This window comes from Notamacropus eugenii, chromosome 6, assembly GCF_028372415.1.
Source record: "Notamacropus eugenii isolate mMacEug1 chromosome 6, mMacEug1.pri_v2, whole genome shotgun sequence".
NCBI lineage: Eukaryota > Metazoa > Chordata > Mammalia > Diprotodontia > Macropodidae > Notamacropus > Notamacropus eugenii.
The window spans coordinates 228608168-228618488 of record NC_092877.1 but is presented as its reverse complement, the minus strand read 5'-3'; the positions used below and the strand labels follow the sequence as shown (position 1 = coordinate 228618488).

Below are 10321 nucleotides of genomic sequence, written 5' to 3'. Positions count from 1 at the left end.
TATCTCTCTTTTGTCAATCCGGCCATGGGAGCACGCCTCGTCAGTGTTTCTGAGTTCACAAGAGCATTGCAAATGGCTGGGGGCAGAGTCCGAAGCTTGCCAGTCAGGGGAGTCCATCCTGCCCCATGCAAAGAAAATAAACTGGGTACAGGGACTTCGTCTGCGTCCGGGAGTGCCAGGCTTCGGGCTGGGGCGAGAGTGAGGGGCGGGGGACGGAAGGGGAGGGATCCAGGTGTGCCTCCCCCCAGAGCCAATCTGTCCTTGCAGCAAGTCCAGAGGAGGGAAGGAAGGGCCGGGGTGGGTGGGAACGGCCTGACCTAGGGCTCACTTCGGGCTCCTCCAGCCGGGTGGGAAGGGCTTTGGTGGCAGCTGATCCCTTCGGGATTAACCCTTTGGCGCCTGTAGGTAGCGGCGGCGCGGTGCTGTGGCAGCGAAGACGAGCTCCTGTCCCCCGGGGGCCGCCGGAGGGAGGACACCCATAGGTGGGTAGCTAGAAGGGACGCCGCCTCCGAGGCGCCCAGCGGGGCGGGGAGGCATCTCTTAGTTATTCGGTTCAAACCTCTGCCCCGTCTCCAGGCTTACCTGTTCATCCACCTCGCTAGTTTCCTTTCTTTAAAATCAGCAAACCTGGCTCTTTCTCTTAAAAGCTATAAACAATGGCTTAAGTCTCCCTCCCGCTTCCTTCTCCCATTTTCATGCCCTTTTCGGTGGCGTCGCAGTGAGAAAACATGCCCGGACCTTCAGTGACCCTAAGGAACCAGGGGGAGGGAGTCCCGCGGGGGGCTCGGGGAGGGGGCGAGCTCTTGGGGACAGGCACATTGTTTGTGCCGGGCGGGGAGGACGGGGATGACCCCACTGCAGGGCGGTGGCGGCGGCCCCCGTGCCCCAGAGCCCTCCTAGCTTCCTTCGGGCGCTGGCCCCCGAGCTCCGTCCCCGGGACCGGGGCGTGTCCTGGGGTCTCCCCGGGAGCGCGGGGCGGGGCGGGGCGGCGCCTGGGAAGCAGGCCGGCTGGAAGCGGGGCCGAACGCTGGAGGGGGCTGTGGCTCTCCCTCTCCCTCGCTCTCCCCCTCCCCCCACCTCCTCCGCCCTCCCCCCGCAGGGGGCCGGCTTAGGGGCGGGGAGGTGCGGCGGCCGCGGCGGTGGGGCCGCCGAGTTCAGTTCCCGCTCGCCGGCCGGGTCTACCAGAGGCAAGCCAGTCTCCGGCGTCTGGGCAGCCTCCGTTCCGCCTTTTAATTTTATTTGGAGGGGTGGGGAGGGGGAAGGGGGCGGGGAAGGAAGGAGGCACAGCCGCCGCCCCTCGGGCTTCTCCCGTGCGAATGGTGTTTGCCTGGGCGTCGAGCCGGACATGGCGACCCTGAGCCCGCTACCTTCGCTCTCCTTCTCTGGTCTTTCGTCCTCCTGCTCCTCCCCTTCTTCCCCATCCTCGGGCACCCTTTAATGGCTCGGACCTCCGCCGGCCCCTGCCAGCTCTACTTGCGCGCCGGAGACGGGAGCCACCAGCGCCCGGGAGTATTAATAGAAAGCCGCCGCTGCGCCCCAGCCCGGGAGCCGCGCGAGCAGCCCCAGCCCCAGCCGCAGCCCCAGCCGCCGCCGCCGCCTCCCTCAGCAGCCCGGGGCCCTCGGCGCGGGGGAGGAGGAGGAGGAGGAGGAGGAGCAGGGGGAGCGGGGGGAGCAGCAGGAGCCCGAGCCCCGGACGCTGGGGGAGCAGCGGCAGCTCCAGTCCCGAGCCGGGGAGGTAAGAACGGACTGCTACGGGAACAATGAAGGCTGTGGAGGGGGTGGGGTGGGGGGGCGGGGAGGCCAGGTCGGAGGAAGAGGAGGGCATCGGACTTGGCCCCGAGGGGGAGGTGTGGGTGTGGGGAGAGCGAGGGCAGCTGCGGCTGCAACAACTTGTGGAAGTCCCTTGGCCCCTGGGGAAAGCTGCGGGGGGTGGTGTAGGGCCCTCGGAGGAGATCGGACCTCGGACGGCCCCTGGGAAGCGGGGTGGGGGTATGGGGCAGGTGAGGATGGCTTCGCCTGGGTGGGAGATAGGGTGGTGGGTGGGGCTTTGGGGAAGCCGGAGGTTCCTGGGCTGGGCTGGTGGACCCGGCTGTAACCTAACAATGGTAGGGGATTTCGGGTGCCCCCTTGGACTCCCGGGGCAGCGCGAGCATGGGAGGACACTTTCCATTGCTCTCCTGTAAGTCCCCGCCAGAGGAATCCCGGGGACTCTGGATCTCCAGCCCCTTTCCTTCTTAACCGAACTACCCCGCCCCCATCCCCCCCTTTGGTGACAGCATTGGGAAGCTTCTTCTGGACACCTAGCGTGTAAATTTTAGTCCCTACAGCTGAATAGCAGGCCGATAGCTGTTAAACTTGATTGTGTGTCTTGTGAAGTGTCCGGAGCTTGTTCAGATCTGGTCGCAAAGTTACACTGCAGTCCCTAGACCTGGGTGACAAAGACGAATCTGGTCAGAGCACAAGTTAGATTTCATCGAACATCTTTCCCTTTCCTTCCCATCCCCCCATCCCCCTTCTCCCCCCCCTTCCCACTTCCACGTGTGGCAAACTTCTATCTTTGAAAAAAAAATGTGGTGTACATTTAAAAAAATCTTTTAGATGTGATTTAAAAACCCTAAGTTCTGGAAACTTTAAATGTGTGATCCAGCTTGGTGCTGAGTGTGCGTCTGTTTATTTTTAAATCAAAGGATAAATTCCACTTAATGAGTCTGAAGTGCATTTATAGCTGTAATGCCAAATGGACAACTCATTGCTTCCTGCTGGTTTGGGGAATCTGTTCAGTATCCCCCGGATTGAACCTTACAAAGGAATGAGTTCCTTGTAACCCCATGGGCTTGTTCAGTACAAGGACTTGGAGGGGAAAAAATCTTGATTTTCATCTGGAACAGCTTAGCGCAGTACACATAAAAGCAGTGTGGCTAGTGTGTCTTTTTTATTCTGTTCTATGGTAGAAATCACTTTGAATTTCCAGTTATTTGTTTAGTAGACTGGTCGGGAGAGAACGGACCTTTCCTCTGTGACTTGTAATGCAGTATATGCTTTACAGCTCCTTTCTCTTGCTTCTAGCCCTTCTATAGCACGTGTACTCCATTCCTTATGAACCCAGCTAGGATCTCACTAGATTCTCTGAACAAACCGTAATTCCTCTCCTTCAATAAACAGCATACTGTTAGATCCAAAACTGCTATGAAGAGTTGAATGTGGTCTAGTTGAGCTACCTCACCGTTATAGTGCCTGTCGGTTGGTCATTTTCTTTACTTGGCTTTTCGCATCATAAGAGTAATAAGGGCTTTTAAGATTGGTTTTAAAATTGGCTTCATTGTTAGGATGAAGCAAAGAAAGCTCTTTGGACTTCTGTACATCTGCCTTCCCACACCCCCCAACCCCCCTTGCTGAGGAATGACCCAATTTGGTGCATGATAGCCTCTCTCTCTCTCTCTCTCTCTCTCTCTCTCTCTCTCTCTCTCTCTCTCTCTCTCTCTCTCTCTCCCTCTCCCTCTCCCTCTCCCTCTCCCTCTCCCTCTCCCTCTCCCTCTCCCTCTCCCTCCCTCCCTCTCCCTCCCTCCCTCTCCCTCCCTTCCTCCCTCTTCGACAGACCTACCTCCAAGCAGTTTTACAGGGAAATAAAAACAAACAAATAAAGCAAAATTATGCCCTATAGATATGTATACAAGGTAATGGAAATCCAGGCCAATAGAATTGTTCTGTATTCTTGCAACACATATCTGTGGCAAGAATTTAGTGTTGGAATTAATTCAGCCTTAATGAAATTGGCAGCTTGGTGGAGCCATGAATGGAATCTAGTCCTGAGTGACACATACTAACTCTCTTACCCAGGGCAATTCTCTAAGGTGTTATGTAGTAGAATCATTGCCAACCTGCACTGATAGAGAACTTGAACTTCCTTGCACACATGGGAATGAAGTCACAGGTACAAATCCCCCAAAATAAAAAAAATATAACTCAAAATAATAATGCCTGACAGTATAATTATTTAAAGTTTACAGAGCTCTACATACACATTTGCTCTTCACAGCAACCCTGTGAGTTAGGTACAACAGGTGTCCTTAACTTCATTTTACATTTGAGGAAACTGAGGCTCAGATTATGATCATACAGCTAGTATCAGAACTATATTTCACACCACCAAAAAAAAACCTTCGTAATCTACTTTTTATAATAGTGACATTACCAGGAGTCTAGTGTTGGATAACCTAAATTAACCTAAGTGTCACCACGCTGTGAACCAAAAAGTACTGGTGGTGAAGATACAATGCTCTGGGGTAGAGATAACCAGATTTTAACCTCTTCAGGTAAACTCAGAAAATTTGTAACTTCTTTGCTTAGTATGGAATGGAATTCAAGATTACTTGGATTGTGATATCTTATTTAGTAGTGACCCCCAGTCCCTACAAGATGTGAGCTTGTGATTTTAGAGAGTGTATTACATTTTTAAGTGGAAATACAGACATCCAAGGTAACTGAAGGGTATATTGTGGAGTTTGGTTTTTATAATCTTTTTCCTTATGTATCCTCTTTTTCAAAGGACCCAGGGGATTGAATGCCATTGGGTCATATTAGAATACTAATGCTACTCTGCCAGTATTCCATCACCTACTTTTAGCTATCCTTATTTATTTTTCTTCATTGGTTATAGAAATTACATCATGGTAATACTGAGACTGTAAACTGCATAAATACAGTTCACAAAAAAAAACCCCAGTTTCTAAGAGATTTAATTACCTATTGAACGTTAAACAACACAGTGTACAAATTTATACTCTTCCACAATCATAGTGCATATAGATATTTGTCTATGTAATTCAGTGGGAAATAAGCAATCTGAGAATATAATTTTGAATAATATTAAAAAAATAAGAAGATTCTGTTCCTGAAGTAAACAAGTTTAAAGAAAGAAAGTACATTTAATCATCATGTTGAAGGTTCTAGAAAAGTTGCTTTTTAGAATTTCTCTGAAGAATGAGGGAAATTGCTTTAAGTAAAGATTCTCACCTAGTTTTTTGGTAATGTTGTGATTAGACTTTTTAAACAATCCATTTGCAAACACTCCTGTTTATTCAATGTGTTTTGAGTAATGCTTCTTTTACCTATTTGAAGATTTTGCTCCTGATAGTGGTGATGTTTGTTATCTTTACAGACTAAGACTATTGCTGCAAATGACTCAAGTTATTTTGCCCCTGGGCACACAGTTAATCTGTCTCTTGGTTGACTATGGACTAAGGAGACTATCCATGTTTGTGGATTCTTTGTTTTCTATTCATTTTAGTTATATGCCGGTTTTGTTCAAATTGGGGCCATCCCATCTCTGATTACTGAATTCCAAGTTCATCTCTTTATTTCTTTTGCATACACTAGTCTCTGATTGTACTGCTCTGCAAAAATCTCCTTTTCTGCAGAAAGTACTTGATAGCATTTCTTCTGTCCCTGTTGCCCATAGTGCTTATTAGATTACCGTACAGGAACTGCGTAGGTATTATGCTATCACTCATTTTCCAAATGCCCAATTTGAAGTAAAATTGACTAGCAAACACCATGGTCATCAAAGAACTTGAGAAAGTAAATTTTTAAAAAATTAACTTTTTAATTATGAAATTATTAAAAACATGAACATGTAGGAATACAAAAAAATAAAAAACATTGAATATGAAACATTTGCTTTATTACACATATTTATTTTCTCTCCCTTCCAGTTTCCTCAATTGAATAGGAAGGAAAAATAAACCCCCCATCACAAACATGCAAAACAAATTCCTACACTCAAAAATGTATGTCTCATTCTGACTTTTAATTCAGTCACTTCTTTGGGAAGGGATGAGTAGCACATTTTATCCTTCGTCATCTGGAATTGTGGTTTATCATTGCAATTATGAGACTGCTAAAGATTTTTTTAAGGGTTGTTTTGTGTCATAAGGTTGGACAAAGAAGTTGGGAGTCATTTCTTGCTAAATACAGGTCTTTTGTTTTTACTCAGTGTCTCAAAAATGTTTAGTTCATTTTAAAGTGGAGAAAGTTCTTTATCTAGGTTATTTTTGGTCACTTTGGTGTCTCCATGTGTACCATTTAGAATCATAGCATCCTAGCAATGCTAAAACTAAAAGCTTTAAGTTGAGACATTGAAAAACATATATTGTGTCTGGAGAACTGATACTTGTGCAAGCCTGATAGGGTCAGAGAGTACAATGTGACTCTTAGTATCTGTGTTCCTTACTGCCAGTGATCTTCAACTTTGACCTGTAACTTCCTTTCTATTAAAGTATTGAATGAAGAATGTCAGGTATGGCAGAAGACTTGCAGATTAAATTCATGTGGGAAGTAGATGAGTTCCCTCAATTAATTTCATATGGAAAATTGTCATTGGTGACCTCAAGTGAAACCTGGGATGCATTTAGCTTTTAATAAAGGAAAAGTCAGCTTGGACATTACATTATTATGTTAGAGACATTTCCCATTACAAGAGATCTCTTCTGAGTTTACTTTATAGAAGATTTTATTCTAGTCTGGTGGTTTGTTTTAAATTACATCAAGATGATGGGAAAATCCAGTTTTAAGATGTTCTTTGTTGTTTTTTTGGCTTGATTAGGTATTGACTGATTTTGGAGTATTTAAAAACTAGTCTTTCATTTTTTTAAAGGAAGTTTCATATTAATGCTGACAACTTCCTAGTGTTCTGGGCAGTTGGAAACTAGATTTTTAATTGCTTATCTTGATTTATTTTGAATTTTACTAACATTCCTAAGAAACACATAGAATATAATCTTGCTTTATGCCTAATTCTTTCCTTCTCCCACATCCTAAAATTGAATAAAAACCCAAACATTTGTACACATGGTTTTTAAATTAATAGTTTGTATCATTATGAAATATTAAATATCGTGGAATTAATTTCCAACGATCAATCTAAGGATAATGCCACTCCTTTTAATTCCGAAGATAGCTGCTCCATGTAGCATCTTGCACAAAGAAGTCTAACCTTTGGTCAGATCCTACTTTTTAGTGCTGAGTGATCTCCTGTATTAAAACCTTACCAAAAGTGGACCCTGATTATTGCTTGTGGGGAAGGCAGTTCATAAGGATTAGCTAGTAAAGGTCAATTGACTTATTCAACTCTGAAAGTATAAAATATCAATAGTCTTGTTCTATGAATTATGAAAAATACTTAGGAATTTGAGGTCAGGTCACATTACATTTGAGCACAATTGTTACATGTTTGATAACAGCATACGAGAATTTTGCTATTGCATCAATAAAACTGAACTAAAAAGAGCTATAAAATGATAATATTACATGTGTATCTTAAAAAGACAGGAAATATGAGCTTAAGACTGCAATCAAACAAACAGATGGTCTGAAACCAAAAATGATAAGTTGTTCTTTCTCAGAATGCAGAAGGAGTTTGAGGAAGAAAAGAAAGAAATTATTTATTGATAATTAGCATTTATTATAACACTTTATAAATATTAGCCTCAAAACAACTCTGGGAGGTGGGTGCTATTATTATTCTCATATTAAGATGAGGAAATTAAAGCCAATGGGGTAAATGACTTGCCCAGGGTCATACAGTTAGTAAATGTGTTATGCTGGATTTGACCTCAGATCTTCCTGGCTCAAGGTCCAGTCCTCTCTCCTCTATGCCAGTTACAGAAATGATGCCCCAGAAGTAATATGTTACCTCTAAAGTAAGGTAAACATGACCTTATCAGAAATGTCATATCTCTATAAGCCTAAGAAATAGTTATTTCAATTAATATTTCACAATGCTTTAGAAGAAGATAAACTGATATAGATACCTCTGCTATGGAGTAGGATTTTATATAAGATAGACTATAACTTATTCAGAACGTTTTAAACTATCATCTTTGCCAATCTGCTGTAAGTTTGAATTTCATAGTTGCTTTGACTTACATTTCCATGATTTTATTGGTGATTTAGAACATTTTTTTATATGACTGCCTATAATCTTCCTTCCATCCTTCCTCTCTCCCTCTCTTTTTCTCTATCTGTTATCAATTGGGGAATGGCTCTTATTCTCATAAATGTTCTTATACATTTTCTCTTTCCTTTCCTCCTTGGTTTCCTTTTCAGTCCCAATTAAAATCTCACCTTTTACAGGAAGCCTTCCCTAAATCCTCTTAATTCCAGTACCTTCTTTCTGTTAATTATTTCCTATTTATCCTATATGTAGCTTGCTTTGTATATATTTGTGTGTTGTCTCCCACATTAAATTATAAGGATTGTCTTTGCTTTTCCTCCCATTCCTCTCCCCCCATCCCCCCAGCACTTAGCAGAGTGCCTCACACAGTGGGCACTTAATAAATGTTTATTTATTGATTGATATATTGGGAAAAGAGGTGACTAATAGAGAAAACCACTGCAAATTTTTTTCTTAACTTTTTCTCTCTTCATTTTAAATGCATTGGGTTTTTTTGTGCAGAAACTTTTAAATTTTATGTAATCAAAATTGTTCTTTTTATCTTCAGTGATTCTCTTTATCATCTGTTTCTTCATGAACTGTTCCCCTATCCATAAATGTGAAAGGTAATTTCTTCCTTGCCCTTCTATTGTTTATATGACCTTTTATATCCAAGTCTTGTATTCATTTGGAACTTATCTTGATATATGGTGTAAAGTGTTGGCATAAACCTAATTTCTCTTAAATCATTTTTGTTTTCCAAGCAGTTTTTGTCAAATATCAAGTCTTCACCTCAGTAGCTAGAGTCTTTGAGTTTATCAAACTAAAAGCTACTACATTAATTTACTTCTTTATATTGGAATATAAATAATGTACTTAATTTGTTTCACTATTTAGCTTCCTTATTTTTTAACCAGAATGAAATCATTTGTTCATTGCATTCTTTTCTGAATATATCCCTCTCCCTTCCACCCAGTGATACCCAGTGAGGTATCACTTTTAGTAAAGATTGTAAAAGAAAAAACTCAGTTTAGAAAAACCAATCAGTAGTACATTTTGCCAATTTCCAATCCTTGATTCCTTCATCTTCTGCCTCTATTTGTAATCAACATTTTGTTGAATGTAGTTGTAAAAAGTTATGTAAATGTCTTTTCTGAGTCCACAAAATATTTTATTATCTAGCATCAAATGGATCCTCACTGCATCAAGATAGTTCTTTTACTTCTCTAATTGATTCTCAAACCTTATCTTTTCTCCAAAAAACTCCCATGGTACCTTTCTTCTCACTGCCACATATTACTGAGAAGTGGAGAAGTATAAGAATCCTACAAGGGTGTAGAGTTGGAGGTGCTTTTGCCAGCTTTAGGATGAAGGTTAGTGTCTTTTCCAAAAATGGCACAATACCACTTTAGCTGAAGACATTGGCAAAGCCTGAATCTAAAAGTGATGGATGTTATAGTTGCTGCCGAGGAGTAGGTTTAGCTAAACAGAGGAACATCTTGGACAAAAAACATCAGAGAAGTAAATCAGTAGATGCACTAGTCTGGTTGCTATGCTAGTCAAGCACAGCCTGGATCAGCACAGCTTAGCACTGGATGTTTTTATTAAACTGAGAAACCACATCTCTCAAGGGACTTTTATGTACAGTCTCCAGTGACGGAGTTGTGATTTGTCCTGGCCACATGTACTTTCCATATGTGTGCCTCACTACCCTGGGACTTTAAGAGTGTGTCCAATAACTCTATGGATCCTCTGCATTATTGGGGAACAGGGAAATATAATTGTGAGTGGAAAATTATGTAAAGATATTTGCTTTGCATTTTCAGTAAATACTTTAGTGAAGGTTGAGTATCAGTGACTGATGTGCTCATGAGAAATAAATTAGTAAAGGGTATAGAGCTTTAGTGTTGATGGGAAGTCAACCACAAGGACTATCCCTTAAGTCCCTGAAAAGTAGAATAATAACTGGGTGGCCACCTCTCTGGGGCACCAATCCAAACTGCTGATATGGGTTGGTAGGGTGAGTGAGCAAGTCCTAGCCCAGGAAGAGAGATAGACTAAGGAAAATTGGGAATTGGAGTCACATATGGACACATCTGTATCCATATCCCTTCTACCACAGGACGGTACTTCTTAGTGTCCTTCATCTTGTAGGCAGCTATTCCATCTCACTCCCTCTCACTTCTGTGACTTACTGCAACTCCCACTCCACTAGTTACCTTGCCTGAGACTTTACGTATTGTTACTTATACCCTAGGAAGACTTAAACCTGAGGCAAATCTTCTGGGGATGATGTTTATCCAACTAAACTTATATCCTCCCCTTTTCCAGTGGTTTTCAGTCCCTGACTGTCCTTGTTCAAATCCCTGTCCTCTGTGCTTCACTGACCTC

At 43.1% G+C, this 10321-nt stretch overlaps 1 protein-coding gene across 2 annotated transcripts in view; it reads left to right on the top strand.

Moving 5' to 3' along the window:
• The first annotated feature begins 324 nt into the window (after positions 1 to 324).
• FARP1 (FERM, ARH/RhoGEF and pleckstrin domain protein 1) overlaps positions 325 to 10321 on the top strand; it is a 353198-nt gene continuing 343201 nt past the window's right edge. Inside the window, exon 1 of one of the 2 annotated variants that reach the window (XM_072622073.1) lies at positions 325 to 482. The gene's annotated coding sequence lies outside the window, so the exon portion shown is untranslated. Of the gene's footprint in view, positions 483 to 1609; positions 1736 to 10321 lie in introns of those variants that run through there. The other variant, XM_072622072.1, reaches the window with a different exon arrangement.